Here is a 15357-nt window from a genome sequence, read left to right as displayed (position 1 = left end):
TGACAAAGGTTTGTTCCTGCCTAGAAAAGCTTGCACGCACGTTCACACCCACCCTCACACCCACTCACTCACATTCTCCAAACACGTTCACGTGCATACATTCACACTCACGTACTCACACATCCACTCGCACACCCGCACACATTCACACCCACACCCGGGGACTCAAACTCATATACAGCTGACCCTTGAATGACATGGGGGGCTAGGGGTGCAGACCCCGGGGCAGTAGAAAATCCACATGTAACTTTGACTCCCCAAAAACGTAAGTCCTAATAGCCTACTGTTGACCAAAGCCTTACAGATAACACAGTTGATTAAACCATATTTTCCATGTTGTACAGTATTATATACTGTATTTTTAGAATACAGGAAGCTAGAGGGGCGCCTGGGGGGCTCAGCTGGTTAAGTGTCTGGTTCCTGGTTTCGGTTCAGGTCATGATCTTATGGTTCGTGGGTTCGAGCCCTGTGTCAGGCTCTGGGCTGACAGGGCGGAGCCTGCTTGGGATTCTCTCTCTCTCTCCCTCTCTCTGCCCTTCCTCCGTGCTCTGTCTCTCAAAATAAATAAATAGACATGTTTTAAAAGCTTTCAAAAAAATTTTTTTTTAATATTTATTTTTGAGAGGTAGAGACAGAGCGTGAGCGGGGGAGGGGCAGAGAGAGAGGGAGACACAGAATCTGAAACAGGCTCCAGGCTCCGAGCCGTCAGCACAGAGCCTGACGCGGGGCTCGAACCCACGAGCTGTGAGATCAAGACCCGAGCCGAAGTCGGACGCTTAACCGACTGAGCCACCCAGGCACCCCATAAGTTTATATATTTTTTGAGAGAGAGGGAGAGAGCACAAGCGGGGAAGGGGGCAGAGAGAGGCACACAGAATCCGAAGCAGGCTCCAGGCTCCGAGCCGTCAGCACAGAGCCCGACGCGGGGCTTGAACCCACGAACCACAAGATCATGACCTGCGCTGAAGTCGGATGCTCAACCGACTGAGCCACCCAGGCGCCCACAAAAGCTTTTAATAAAAATAATAATAATAATAATAATAAAGTAAGCTAGAGTAAAGAATGTTATTAAGAAAGTCATAAGGAAGAGACAGCCTGGGTGGCTCAGTCAGTTGAGCGCCTGACTCTTGATCTCGGGGCCTGTGCCGTCTGCCCTCCCACACTCCCAGCTTGGCTCCCACCCTGTTTTCTGCGGTTTTAAGTCAAGCTCCCTCTTCAATTGCCGCCAAAACATCTGCCTCCGCAGACCAAGTCCACCACTTACTGACTGTGGAACTCTGGGCCGCAGGGTCACCATCCCTGTGCCTCAACTTCCACATCTGCCAAGTGGGACCCCGACGGGCTGCTTCCTGGGGCCAGGTGAGGGGAAATGCCAAACGGCCGGTGAAGTGCTTGCAACGATGCCCCGCACGTCGTAGGCGCTCAGTGAATGTTCATCATTGTTCCTAACAGAACGAAGATGAAAATGGGGCCTTTCCCTCAGCCCGTTTCTTCCTTGGGAAATGGGGCTGAAAACACTGGAAAGACAGGGAAGCTCACACCACATGGGGTCCTCCGTGAAGGCTTGGGGGGGGGGGGAAATCGGGGGAAGGGAACACGGGAATTCTTTGGACGACTCTCGCCACCTGCCTGTAAGTCTGAAATGATGTCAACATAGGAGTTCAAGAGAACAGGGAATTGTCGTGAGGCCCCAGAGGCAATAAATGGGAAGCTTGTCACTTTGCATACGGTTTCATTATTCAAATTCACCTGCCCGGCGCTATGCAGCCTTTATCGGCTCTGTGTCGGGCCTAGGGAGGAGCCTGGAGACCCCCAAATAATAAAAACCCAGTCCCTTCACCCAGGGGGTTCCCAAGTGTGGCTTCAATACAAATTCAGCTCACATCACATCGTAACTCACTCGTTTTAAGCCCATCTCTCAGGTTTTAAAGGAGTGGTAAAGATGAATAAAATTGTTCAATAAGAGGTGTAGATTTACAGAAAAACGGGTAGTGCAGACCGGTCCCACACACCTCCCTTCCATGAGCATGACTTCCCCTGTTACTAGCGTCTTGCCTTAAGGTGGTGAATTTGTTCCGGTTAGTGACCAATATTTACGCAGTTGCTATTAACTAAAGTCTGCAGTTTACGTCCCGGTTCACTCACTCCGTGACACTTTTGACAAAATCGGGTTTGGACAAATGCGCGATGACTTGTGTCTGCCAGGATAGAGCAGCGTGAACCTTGGAAGCCACTGATCTATTTACTGTTCCTGTTTAGTTTTCCGCACTTAGAATACGCTTTTAGGATTCCTCCTTGTCTTTTGGGGGCTTGATGGTTTTCTTTTTCTTTTTTTTTTTTTCTTTCTTTCTTTTTCTTTTTCTTTTTCTTTTTCTTCTTCATTCTCTTTTTCTTTTTCTTTCTTTTTTTTTCTTCGTTCTCTTTTTCTTTTTCTTTTTCTTCTTCATTCTTTTTCTTTTTCTTTTTTTTTCTTCTTCGTTCTCTTTTTCTTTTTCTTTTTCTTCATTCTCTTTTTCTTCCTCATTCTCTTTTTCTTTTTCTTTTTCTTCCTCATTCTCTTTTTCTTTTTCTTTTTCTTTTTCTTCTTCATTCTCTTTTTCTTTTTCTTTTTTTTTTCTTCATTCTCTTTTTCTTTTTCTTTTTCTTCTTCGTTCTCTTTTTCTTTTTCTTCCTCATTCTCTTTTTCTTTTTCTTTTTCTTTTTCTTCTTCATTCTCTTTTTCTTTTTCTTTTTCTTCTTCGTTCTCTTTTTCTTTTTCTTTCAGTACTGAATACTATTCCGTCGTCGGGATGTACCACATTTTATCCAAATCAGTCTTGGGTGGTTAGGAATAAAGCTGCTTCAAGCCCTTGTGCGCAAGTTTTGTGTGGACATGTTTTCAACTCCTTTGGGCAAATACAGAGGGGTGCGATTGCTGGATCACATGGTTAGAGAATGTTTCGTTTTGCACGAAACTTTCAAACGCTTTTCCAGAGTGTCCCTACCGGTGTGCATTTCCAGCAGCAATGAACGAGGCTTCTGATGCTTTGCATTCTTGCCAGCATTTGGTGTGGTCAGTGTTTTTGCATTTTAGCTAGTCTGGTAGGTGTGTACTGGCATATTATTGTTATTTAAAAAAAAAAAATTTAATATTTATTTATTTTTGAGAGAGAGAGAGAGAGAGAGAGAGACAGAGCCAAGCAGGGGAGAGGCAGAGAGAGAGGGAGACACAGAATCTGAAGCAGGCTCCAGGCTCTGAGCTGTCAGCACAGAACCCGAGCAGGGCTCGAACCCACAAACGGCGACTTTGTGACCTGAGCCATAGCCAGACGCCTAACCAACTGAGCCACTGAGCGCCCCCTATCATTGTCATTTTAATTTGCAATTCCCCTAAGGACATACTGTGTGGAGCATATTTTAATATGCTTATTTTTCATCTTTTAGGTTACTGATTTTAGAGTTTTCTTTATTTCGGGGCACCTGGGTGGCTCAGTAGGTTGGGGGACAGACTTCGGCTCAGGTCATGATCTCATGTTCCGTGAGTCTGAGCCCCATGTTGGGCTCTGTGCTGACTGCTCAGAGCCTGGAGCCTGCTTTGGATTCTGTGTCTCCCTCTCTTGTGTTCTATCAAAAATAAATAAACATTTTTAAAAATCTAGTTTTATTTCTTTTTTTTTTTAATTTAGAATGTGAGGGGGGTGCTGGGGAGAAGGGCAGAAGGGGAGAGAGAGAGAGAGAGAGAGAGAGAGAGAGAGGGAGAGAGAGAGAATCTTAAGCAGGCTCCACGCTAAGCGTGGGCTCGATCCCACAATCCTGGGACCATGATCTGATCTGAAATCAACAGTCGGATGCTCAACCGACTGAGCCACCCAGGCGCCCCAAGATTTCTTAAGTTCTAGTATCTGTGTTCTTAGATTTCCCTCTAAGCACCTCTTTCACCACACCTCACAAATTTCGGTAAGTTATGTTTTTATTTTCATTTATTTAAAAATATTTCAGGGGCACCTGGGTGGCTCTCAGTTGGTTAAGTGTCCGACTCTTGATTTCAGCTCAGGTCATGATCTCAGTCGTGAGATTGAGCCCTGCATCGGGCTCTGTGCTGACAGTGTGGAGCATGCTTGGGATTCCCTCTCTCTCTCTCTCTCTCTGCCCTTTACCACTCATGATTGTTCTCTCTCTCTCTCTCAAAATAAATAAACTTTAAACAATAAAAATAAAATACTTAAAAAATTTCTTCTCTGATGTATTCTTTGATCTATGTGTGCTTTTTCTTCTCCAATTATTTTGGGATTTTCCAGGTTGCTTTCTATTATTGATTTCTAGTTTAATTCCGTTGTAGACTAAGTATGTATTTTATATGATTTCTAATCTTTTAAATTTGTTACAGTTACTTTACAGTCTAAACTGTGGTCTGTCTTGGTGAATGTCCCATGTGAGCTTAGAAGAAAGTATAATCTTCTGTTGTTAAGTTATGTGAATGTCCATTAGATTCAGTTGATTGATAGTGCTGTTCGATTTAGCTATATGCTTACTGAGTTTTGCTTAATGGATCTGTCAATCACTAAAAAAAAAAGGTGTTGAAGTCTCCAACTTCCAATATTATTAAGATCCAATGATATTATTACCCAAATGATAGTGGATTTGTCTATTTCTCCTTGCCGTTCTATCAGTTTTTGCCTTATGTATTTTGACACTCTGTTGTTAGGTGCATATACATTAAGGGCTGTTATGTCTTCTTGGAGAATGGACCCTTTTATCATTTTATAATTTCCTCTTTAATCCCTGCTACTATTCCTTGTGCTGAAGTCTGCTTTGTCTGAAGTTAATACGGCTACTCCAGCTTTCTTTTGATTAATGTTAGCATGGTATACCTTTCTTTATCCCATTAGTTTTCATTTAAGCGCATGTATACAATTAAGATGGGTTTCTTGTAGGGGCACGTGGATGGCTCAGTCAGTTAAGCATTCAACTTTGGCTCAGGTCATGATCTCACAGTTCGCAAGTTCAAGCCCTGTGTCAGGCTCTGCGGACAGCTCAGAGGCTGGAGTCTGGAGCCTGTTTCAGATTCTGTGACTTCCTCTTTCTCTTCCCCTCCCCCCCTTACACACACTCTCTCTCTCTCAAAAATAAACGTAAAAAAAATTTTTTAATGGGTTTCTTGTAGACAAAATGCAGTTGGGTCTTACTTTTTAATCCACTCTGACAGTCTCTATATTTTAGTTGGTGTATTCAAACTATTCAACTTTAAAACGTTTATCAGTATAATTGGGCTAATATCTAGCATGTTGGTAACTGGTTTGTATTCATTGCACTTTTTCTTTGTTTCTTAAAAAAACATGCTCTTTTTCTGATTTTTCTGGTCTTCACTGAGCATTTTATAGAATTAAGTTTTCTCTCCTCTCTTAACATATAAATTATACTTCTTTTTTTTTAAAGTTTACTGATTGTCATAGAGTTTTGCATACACATTTGTCATACATATTGCAATATGTATTTACAACGTAATCTAAATTTATTTTCGAGCAACACTGTGTTGTGTTACAGGTACTACAAAGTTTTCCCAATTCGTCCTTCCCATTCCCTGTAACTTTGTTGCCATTCATTTCACTTATTCATATGTTATAATCACCCAACATGATTATTACTTTGAATAGCTATGTATCACATCAGTTCAGGGTTTTTCGTACAATTTCATTTTTATTTTCCTTAATTTATTTCTCCTCTGACACTCTTCTTTATGTAGATCTGAGTTTCTAACATTATTTTCTTTCTCTCCAAAGAACTTCTTTTAACAATTCTTGGGAGGCAGGTCTATTGGCCACAAATTTCCTTGGTTTTTGTTTGTTTGAGAACATCTCCTTCACTTTTGAGGGGTAATTTCACGGGATGCTAAATTCTAGGTTGGTGGCTTTTATCTTTTTTTTTTTTTAATGTTTATTTATTTATTTTGAGAGAGAGGGTGAGAGAGTGATAGCATGCACTCGAGTGGGGGGAGGGGCGGGGGGGCGGAGAGAGAATCCCAAGCAGGCTCCACACTGTCAGCCCTGAGCCTGACTCCGGGCTCAGTCTCACGAACCGTGAGATCACGACCTGAGCGGAAATCAAGAGTCGGAGGCTTAACCAACTGAGCCACCCAGGTGCCCTGGTGGTTTTCTCTTTCAATACTTTGAATACTTCATCCCACTCTCTTCTTGCTAGCCTGGTTTTGACAAAAAGTCTGTTTCTTTATAGATAAGGGGTTTCCCCCCCACTTGCTCCTTTCAAGATTTCTTCTTTGTCTTTGGCTTTCTGCAGTTTGAATATGGCATGCCCAGGTACAGATCCTTTGATATTTATCTTGCGCCTGGTATTCTTTAAGCTTCCTGGATCTGTTCTGTAGTGTTTGTCGTTAGCGTAGAAGATTCTCCACCATAGCGGGGGAGCTAAGCACGTCAAACATTCCTTCTGTTCCTTTCTCATTTTCTTCCCCTTCTGGTTTTCCCCTTATGCGTATGCAGCGCCTTTTCAGTGACACCACAGTCCTTGAATATTTTCTCCCTTTTTTTTCTTTTTTCAGTCTTTTTCTGTCTGCATTTCAGTTTGGGAAGTGTCTGTTGACAAAACTTCAAGCTCCCTGGGCTGTGTCCAGCCAACTCACGTGCCCACTAAGACCGTTACTCATCTCTGTGTGGCGTATTTTTTTTTTTCCCTGACGGTCTTTTCTGAGTCCTCCATAGAGTGTCCTTTTCTGTGCTTCCACATCGTCTACTTTCTCTGTGAGGTGCTTTACTATCTATCCGTTTGTAGTTACTGTCGGATTAAGTTTCGAACCTGGATCCTCTCTGCCTCTGAGAGTTGCTTTGTCTTCTCAGGCTGTGTTTTTTTTCTTGCCTTTACAGCGTATCTTGGAAATTTCTGTGGAAAGCCGGACCCGATACAGCGCATAATAGGAAACAAGATAATTAGGTTGCTAATGTGAGGTTAATCTGGCGAGAAGCTGGCTGTGTTTGATATTTGCTGTAGCTGTAGGTACTGAAGGCTTTTGTTTTCTCCTGTTTCCTTTTTTTTTTTTTTTTTTTAACCCTCTGTGGTCTTTGGGTTTCCCTAAGAACTCCTTAGTAAATAAAATCAGTCTTTCTATTCTCAGTCGTACTCCACCGGTACACTGGAGCCCGTGGATAGGGTGGCAGGGTGTCAGAGGAGAAGCCATCTATAACTTGTAGGACCTGAGTTCCCAGTCTGACCTTCAGAAGCATTTCTTAGACTTTTTTTTTTTTTCTTGCCTTACTAGAGATGGGAAGGCTAGATGAGGCTGGAGTTGTCTTAATTTCCCTTTTCTCAGCTCAGATGTGGCCCTGGAAGCCTCCCTGAGAGGGCGGGCCTTTGTTATGGAGAATGCTTTCTGCATATTTTAGAAGGGTTACTTCCCCCTCTCCCTACCCCCAGACAGGAGGGGATTTCTGTCTGGTGTTAACTGAGAATGTGCTAGGCTCCTCGAAGTAAAATCTATGAAAGTACGGGGTCCTTCTAAGACTGGGCCCCCAGGATTTATCTCCCGAGCTAGTTCAGTCGACTTCCTGCAGTTTATCAGAATTATCATGTAAGTGTGCCTACCGATTATTAGCTAAGGTGGTTTCTGCACCTGGTAAGCTGGTCTTCTTAGCTGTGAATCTCTGTGTTCACCTTGTCTCTCCAGATTTCGGGGTGGCGGCACGCCCCATGACCTCCATTCCCTGAAGGGTCTACGGAACGTCCTCGGTCTTCACTTTGTTCAGCTTCTCTCCTGTGAGGGTGGCAGCGATGATGTCCAAGCGCTTTCCGTGGCAGAGCTGAGACTCCGAGTCCTGTCCTCCAAGTTCTAAACCTCGTTGCCTTCCTTTGTTTTCCCTGGAAGCAGACTCTGAGACTAGGATTCTCATGCCAGCAACTTATGTCCACGGAGATCCCAGGAAAACCCGAGAGAGGTATGGGAAGCACGACTGGGAAGGGAAAGAGTGAACACAGTCTGCATCACTAAGTGGGTAGTCCCTGTGGCCAACTGAGGCTTAGCTGTGCCGCAGAACTCTTGGAAGAGGGGACCGAGCACGGTAAGTCATCTCACCAAGGGGGAGGGAGCTGGGGTATTTATACGCCTCCTCCTCCCAGTCATTCGCCCAGAGCCCCAGAGGGTGGAAGTAGGAGAAGGACCAGAGGGGGTGCTGAGCAGGCTCCCAAAGCCAGGAGACAAGCCCCCAGGCAAAGAGCTGCGGGTGCTGGAGGTCAGAGGTCAGGAGGTGGCAAGGCTGACTGGACCAAGGCCAAGGCGGGAGACAGTAACTGCCACAGGGTTGCTCTGCCTCTAGAATGAGGAATACTGGGGTCCGTGGGCGGCTCGGTCAGTTACGCAGCCGACCTCAGCTCAGATCATGGTCTTGTGCTTCATGGACCCAAGCCCCGCGTCGGGCTCTGTGCTGACGGCTCAGAGCCTGGAGCCTGCTTTGGATTCTGTGTCTCCCTCTCTCTCTGCTCCTCCCCCGCTCGCGCTCTCGTGCTCTGTCTCTCTCTCCCAAAAATAAACACTAAAAAAGTTAAAATTAAATGAGGAATTACTTCCTTTGCTGAGCAGACCCCACTCTGATTCTTCGGAGAGCAAACAGCTGTAAGTTTTAGGATCTGAAGAGAGAAAAGCGATTCAAAGCATTGGTCAGCTGTCCTCTTAATTCTCCACCCAACACAGTGCTTTACCGTCTGTTTTTTTTTTCTAGGTCTCTGTCATTGGTACGTAGATGTGACATTAAAACACGTCCAATCATTTATCTCCCTCCCAAAAGATGGACTCTAGTTCCCCTCTCCTACTCGTGACCTGGCCTCAGTGGGCCTCTTCTTTTTTCTTTCTTTCTTTTTTTTTAACGTTTATTTATTTTTGAGAGACAGGGAGAAACCGAGTCAGAGCGGGGGAGGAGCAGAGAGAGAGGGAGATACAGAATTTGGAGCAGGCTCCAGGCCCTGAGCCCGATGCGGGGCACGAACCCGCGAACCGTGAGATCATGACCCGCGCCGAGGTCAGACGCTTAACCAGCCAAACCACCCAGGCGCCCCTCAGTGGGCCTCTTCTAATAAATAGGATGTGGTGGAAATAGGATGCAGTGACTTCTAAGGTCCTGCTTCTACTAGGAATGCTCGCTCGCTCTCTCTCCCTCCCTCCATCCCTCTATCTCCCTCCCTCCCTCTCTTTCTCTTAACTCACACCTTGGGATCCCTGAGCTGACACGCGGGAAGTCCGGTTACACTGGAGGGAGCATATGGGCCGTCCACATAGAGATACAGTGAGAAGCCCAGGGAGCCCCAGCTGTTTGGAACTTTCCAAGCCCAGGTCCAGATGTGAGCGAGCGGGTCATCAGCTGATTCTAGAGCCATCCCAGCTGACAGCAAGGGGAACGGAGATGAGCTTAACTCACCAAACTCCGACAAAATCGCAAAAATCATGTGCAAAATAAATGTCGCTGTTGTTGTAACCTGTCGCCAAGTGGAGCAGAGACCCGCTGTCCCCACTGAGCCCTGCCAGATTGCAGACTCATGGGGCAAAGTAAATGCCACAAAATTCGGGGATGGCTTGGCACGCAGCCATAGTACCTTGACGTATAACCGTGACACTCAACCCCCCACGTTCTTCCTTGCTGATGGAACCCAGACTTTATCTGGGGGCAGCGATGTACCCTGCCTGATTCCGCCAGTCATGGCAATCCCGTTCTAGCTTTGTCAGCCTCCTTTGTCCTGCGGGGGCAGGGCAGGGGGCAGGGGGTAGGCTGAGTAACGCAGTTCTGCCAGTGAAACACAAGCGGGAGTCTGTGGGGAGGAAGCCTCTGGGAAAATGTTAGCATTCCTGATGGCAGTGGTCTTCCAGCTGCAACCACAGAACGTCTTGCCCCCGTGAGAGGGGGGTCAAGACAACCACATTTGTGGGAGCCCTGACATCTGTGAACGAACTGGCAACAGCCAGTATCTGGAATTCTTGGAAGGTGAGAGGGAATTCACTGACATCTTCGAGCAGTTGAACTACACCAGCTGTGGCCAAGCTCCAGCCTGCCTTTACTAGGAGAAACTTGAAACCTCTGTTTATGCTTTCGTTGCCTGGTTTGGGGGGAGGAGGGGGTTGGTTTTCTGTCTGGTTTTGTTTTAGTTCTACAGGACGGCCCCTGTGGGATCGTTTCGAGAGTGAGAGCCATCTGGAACCTCTGAGCTGGCGTGGCTCTTTGGTTTTGGCGGGTAAGGACGGAGGGAGAGCCCACGACCCTGAGCCAAGTTCTGTGGACATAGCCAGGAGACTGTGTCGAAGGGGCTGAGCGTTGGTCCTTTTGGCCGTCGCCTTTGGGGCAGGGTGACATCCAGTCGTGCCCCAGTCGGGTGGTCTCCATAAACAAGCTTTCTCTAGAAGAAAACAATGATGGTGATGGTGATGGTGGGGATGACAGGTGTGGGGGGGCAGGGACGTTGATGACGATGTTGGTGGAGATGATGATGGTGGTTAAAAAGGTGATGGTAAGTGGGGGCGACGGTAACGTCAATGATGATGTTGGTGATGGTGGTGGGGATAATGACGGGATGGTATTAAGAGCCAATACGTACAGGGTGGCTCAGTCGGTTGAGCATGTGACTCTTTTTTTTTTTTTAATTTTTTTTTTTAACGTTTATTTATTTTTGAGACAGAGAGAGACAGAGCATGAACAGGGGAGGGTCAGAGAGAGAGGGAGACACAGAATCCGAAACAGGCTCCGGGCTCTGAGCCGTCAGCACAGAGCCCGACGCGGGCTCGAACTCATGGACCGTGAGATCGTGACCTGAGCCGAAGTCAGCCGCCCAACCGACTGAGCCACCCAGGCGCCCCGAGCATGTGACTCTTGATTTCGGCTCAGGTCACGGTCCCAGGGGTGTGGGATCGAGCCCCACGTGAGGCTCCATGTGTGGAGCCTGCTTTGGATTCTCTCTTTCCCTCTCCCTCTGCCCCTCCCCCCCCCGCCCCCGCACACACTCTCTCTCTTAAAAAAAAAAAAAAAAAGACATTAGGGATTACATATGGAATTACCTATTACAAAAGATCCTAGATAGTAGTGTGGCACTTTATGCCAGACCCTGTTGTAGCCCAATATACCTACATACTAATTCCGGAAGCTCTAGGACTTAGGTGCTATTCGTCCCTTTTTTAAAACAGGCACAGAGAAGGTCAGTAACTTGCTCAAGATCTCGTAACTCGTCAGTGCTGAGCGTGCATGCCCTTTCTCGGAAGAGGGAACCATCTCCCAGGAGCCCAACAGACATTACGTACCCACTTTGCTGGTTGCAATGGTTATGATCTGTCATCTGGGAGGAATGTACACGGGGCTGAAGAACAATAGACTCCTTACTTGGCTGATTTCCTGGGGGGGGGGGGGAGGGAAAAGTCCTGAATTACCCTGGTCTTGGGGTGTCTTCATCCAGGCCACCACCAACCCAGCTGTCGGAGTTCACAAAGTTGAATCAATCTCTCTCCCCCCGCCCCCCCCCAATCAAGAATCCCTCTGTAGCTCCCCGTTGCTGAAGGGTTAAACCAGAGTTTCTCAATCTCAGCTCTGTTGACATTTTGAACCGGATAGCCCCTGCCGTGAGCGGCTGTCCAGTGCATTGTAGAATATTTAGTGGCACGTTTGGCCTCTTCTCACTAGATTCCAGAAACATCCTCCCAGCTGTGACCATCATCATGTCTCCATATGTTGCCAAATGCCCCCTTGTTGAGGGAGGGGGAATCACGTGGCCCCCACTTTAGAACCCCGGGGTTAAAGGAAACAGGCTTCCCACCTATAGAAAGCGATTTGACCACAGGTCTTAGAAGACCCTCCCAGCAGACAGTGGGCTCCCCAAAGGGTGGGGTCCCAGCCTTACTCCTTGTTTCTAGTCCCTTGAGGTTGATCTGTAGCTCGTAGCAATGACGACTCAAGAAATAGTGCTCAGTTCAGGCATAACCAGACTGTGGTCGGGGATGAAACTGTGCAAACAGAGAGCATGGGGAGTACTGAGGAGGGCGGGGGGGGGGGCCTCCGGAAGAGGTCCTAAGGACATCTCTGAAGAGGAGAGGCCTGCAGTTGGAAGCAGAGGAGCCTTCTGGCAGAGGCAGAAGGGAAGACGGGCAACTGAGGCACAAAAGGCAGTGTGGGGCGTTCAAGTCCACCCCGGGGAGTGCCGCGGTGGGGTGAGCCGTGCGGCTCAGGCGCTGTTACAAAAAGATCTTGAACACTAGGATTGGGTGACGTGGAGCCTCGAAGAATTCCAAACCAAGGCATGAGAGGCCCAGCCTTGGCTTTTAGAATAACCTCTGTCTGTGGCAGCTGTGTGGATGGAGACACAGCTGGGGACCAGCTGGGACAATAATCCAAGTGAGAGCTGGGGCCCAGTGGAGGGGAGAGCAGGAGCCAGGGTCCTCCCATTTCCTTGTGCGTAAATTCTGAGCCTTTCCAAGCGTGTAAAGGCAGATGGAAAATTTCCAGCCCCTAATAAGAGGTTAGTAATAGAACTTTCTTCCCCGTCAGCTCTGCACCGCGGTTTACGCGGTTCCTGGGCTAGCTGTGCGTTTCCTCCTTTCCTCAGGCTGGGAAAGCATCTTCTTCCGTAAGGACCTGATGCCTCCTCACTGGAGAATTCTTGAGCCCGAGACAGAGGCTCCCTCCTCAACAGGGCTGAGGGCATGTTACAATTCGTTTGTTTTCTCTGTTAGACAGTGAGCATTTTGAGGCTATGACTTTTGTCTTGCCCATTGATTCCTGGAACCAGTATTGAATGGGCACCTGCTACGTGCCAGGCACTGGGATACGGCTGTGAACACCTGTCTTGTATCCCGAGCACCCAAAGAGGGCCCGGTGACTGAGTGAGTGAATGAGTGAGAATGAATGGAGAGTGGGGCAGGAGAGGAAGGCTGAGGCCTGGAGAGGTTCCGTGAGTTACCCGTGACTGTCTGGCAGGAAGTGGCCGAGGAGGAGCTGAAGCCCCAGACAATGAAAGAACATGGAAACCAGGGCTTGGCACACAGTGGGGCTCCATTCCGGGTGCTCTCCTGTGAGGTTCTCTGTTTTCCCAGAGCTGCCCCCACCTTCAGCAGGACCAGGCATGGCTTTGCCTCTTCAGCTGGTTGATCAAAGACGTAGGAACTATGCGCATGTTTGTGGGGGATGTGAGTGGCTTGTCTCCCACACACACTTGTCCCCATGCTGCAAAGTAACGGCCTGCTTTCCCTCCGGGGATCTGCCCACCCTCAACTCTCCATGCACATGCATGCACGGGACTCGATGCCCAGCCTAGGATGGGAACGTGTGGTCCACACCTCTGTCATTCAGTGGACCTGGTGCCACGGGCCTCAAGGCCACAGAGCTTGGTCAGGGGGCAAGCATGTGACCCGAGTGCCCTCCGCGCGTGTCCCAATCGGGCTGAGCTTCAAGGCTATGGTGGGCCTCTGGGACAAGAGCACGTACACCCTTTGGCAACTGGACGCGAGTGCGGAAGGTGCAGATTTTAACTTCGTTGCCTTTGGGTGCCATCAAATAACCACCAGGTGAGGTCCTTTCTATCAATGGAAACCCACAGAAGGAAGTCAAGAGACGGAGAAAGAGAGAGTGAAATTACATCCCGATGTTCGATGTTTCTGTCTGAGCTCCCAGATCCAGCCAGGTCGGAAGCCAGCAAGATCTCCCCCTACCTACATTTTGGTTATTTTCTCAAGCCAGTCTATTGGATTTACAGTCTTAACTCTTGTGGTGCTTTACTGGCTGCTCAGCCTGTAGCAGGGAAATCTTGGTACTGGTTAGTCTCCGGTGGGAGGAAGTAGGAACACAGCATGGAAAAGCTGTTGACAGGGTGACCTCCCCCCCTCCAACATTGTGGCTGTTTTGCAAGAAGAAGGCAGTAGAACGCCAGACCCTTTGAACAAGGGACAAGCCAATGTATGTGCTGCATTCCCAGAGTCTATTTCCTAAACGGGGTGGCCTCCTGGTTCCAGACTTTCTTTTTGGGTCTTCTCGCAGACTCTGGCACAATCAGTGCTTCCTGTCCTTGGTGACGTCCTTCACTCCTCCTTGAGTGCTGTCCCTGTCTTTAGCTCAACTTACTTCTGGCTGATTCTCCTACCTCCTCCTTGTCTCAGGACACTCAGAGATGCCTCTGGAAATGTCACTCCTCCAGACTGGACTCAGCCCTGTAGCTCTCATTTCTTGGAAATTCACCATGTGCCCAGTGCCGTGTAATCAACTGAGGCCCAGAGAGGTGAGGTGACTTGCCCCAGGTCTCACAGCTAGTGAGTGGGGAAAGCGAACTATACCCTGTACCTCCCCTACTCCACAGCCCGTGCCTTTAACCGCTCTGGGATTCTATCCAGAGGCTCTGTACCTATGGGCTTCCTTGCCTCGAGGGCAGGACCCAGACCAAAATGAACTCCTGTCCTAACCTGAGACCTGTTTTTCCCACCATAGTAGATGCTGTCAACGCCCCGCCCCTAACCCCTAGCACGTACCAGTCCAGCTTCTGGATGCAAGCACCAGTGACTCGACCCAAGGACATTCTCTGGCCACGGGAGACAGCTTAGCCTGTGCAGAGGGCGAGGAGAAGTGTCAGAGACTTAGGGCCCACGGAGGCAAGTCGCAGCCAATGGTGATTGGAATTGGCAGGTAAATCGCCCAGTTTCTTGCACCCCAGGTCATTTGTCAGGGACAACTTGAAGGCATGCTCTGTGGTGTCCCGGAGGCTCCAGAGGGACGGAGCTTGGTCCCCCAGCATTAACCTGCTCACTAACACTCCTGCATGGGCTCCCTTCCCTCCCCCATCACTTCCCCGCCCTCTCACAGTCTTTTCGGGGATCCCTTCACAGATATATTGTGTTCCAATCCCTGTCTCAGAGACTTCTGGGGCTACCTAACCTAAGTCAGCCACCTTCTGTAGCATCCTTGATAGTCCTCCGGTGAGCCACCCTCCCTGAACCTCAGTCCATATAAATTAGGTAGGATTGACTCCACCCCAGCTCAAAAGTGGGCAGGTGACTCAGGAGGGGCCAATCAGAACTCTGTGGTCCCTTAGGCTTAGTGATTTGGTAAGAGACTGGGCTTGTGACTCATTGGAGCCAGAGAGACTCTGAGATTCTTCTGGAGCTGCTAAAATAGAGAGTTCACCTGTGCTGTCCACAGGTGTCTCACCCGTGCCACCTGGAGGATGTGGGGCTGGAGCCCTGGCAGCCATCTTGCATGAAACCAGCTTACTGCATCTGAATATACAAAGACAGAACATGTGTTGTAGGCAGTTGCAATGATGGTCTCTCTTAACCCTCCCTAGACACCCTCCCTGACGTGTAACTTATCGGTGCCTCTGACTTGGACTCCAAGCTCCACCATGTGACTCGTTCTGGCCAAT

General features: G+C 48.3%; 1 long non-coding RNA gene across 2 annotated transcripts; it reads right to left on the bottom strand.

The window, feature by feature from the left end:
- Positions 1-10292: 10292 nt before the first annotated feature.
- On the bottom strand, positions 10293-15217 carry LOC109256545 (uncharacterized). 2 transcript variants are annotated; one of them, XR_008419352.1, is made up of 4 exons: positions 15144-15217; positions 14468-14540; positions 11261-11351; positions 10293-10365 (listed from the first exon to the last, which is right to left on the bottom strand). It is a non-coding gene; the product is annotated as an uncharacterized LOC109256545 (long non-coding RNA). The 2 variants fall into 2 exon arrangements; XR_002075708.2 differs by lacking the exon at positions 15144-15217 and adding an exon at positions 14871-14907.
- Between the last annotated feature and the right edge of the window lie 140 nt (positions 15218-15357).

The sequence above is a fragment of the Panthera pardus genome, unplaced genomic scaffold (genome assembly GCF_024362965.1).
Source record: "Panthera pardus isolate Hobbes unplaced genomic scaffold, ASM2436296v1 HiC_scaffold_5, whole genome shotgun sequence".
Taxonomy (NCBI): Eukaryota; Metazoa; Chordata; class Mammalia; order Carnivora; family Felidae; genus Panthera; species Panthera pardus.
Note: the sequence above shows the minus strand (reverse complement) of the source record. Positions and strands in the feature narration are given on the sequence as shown.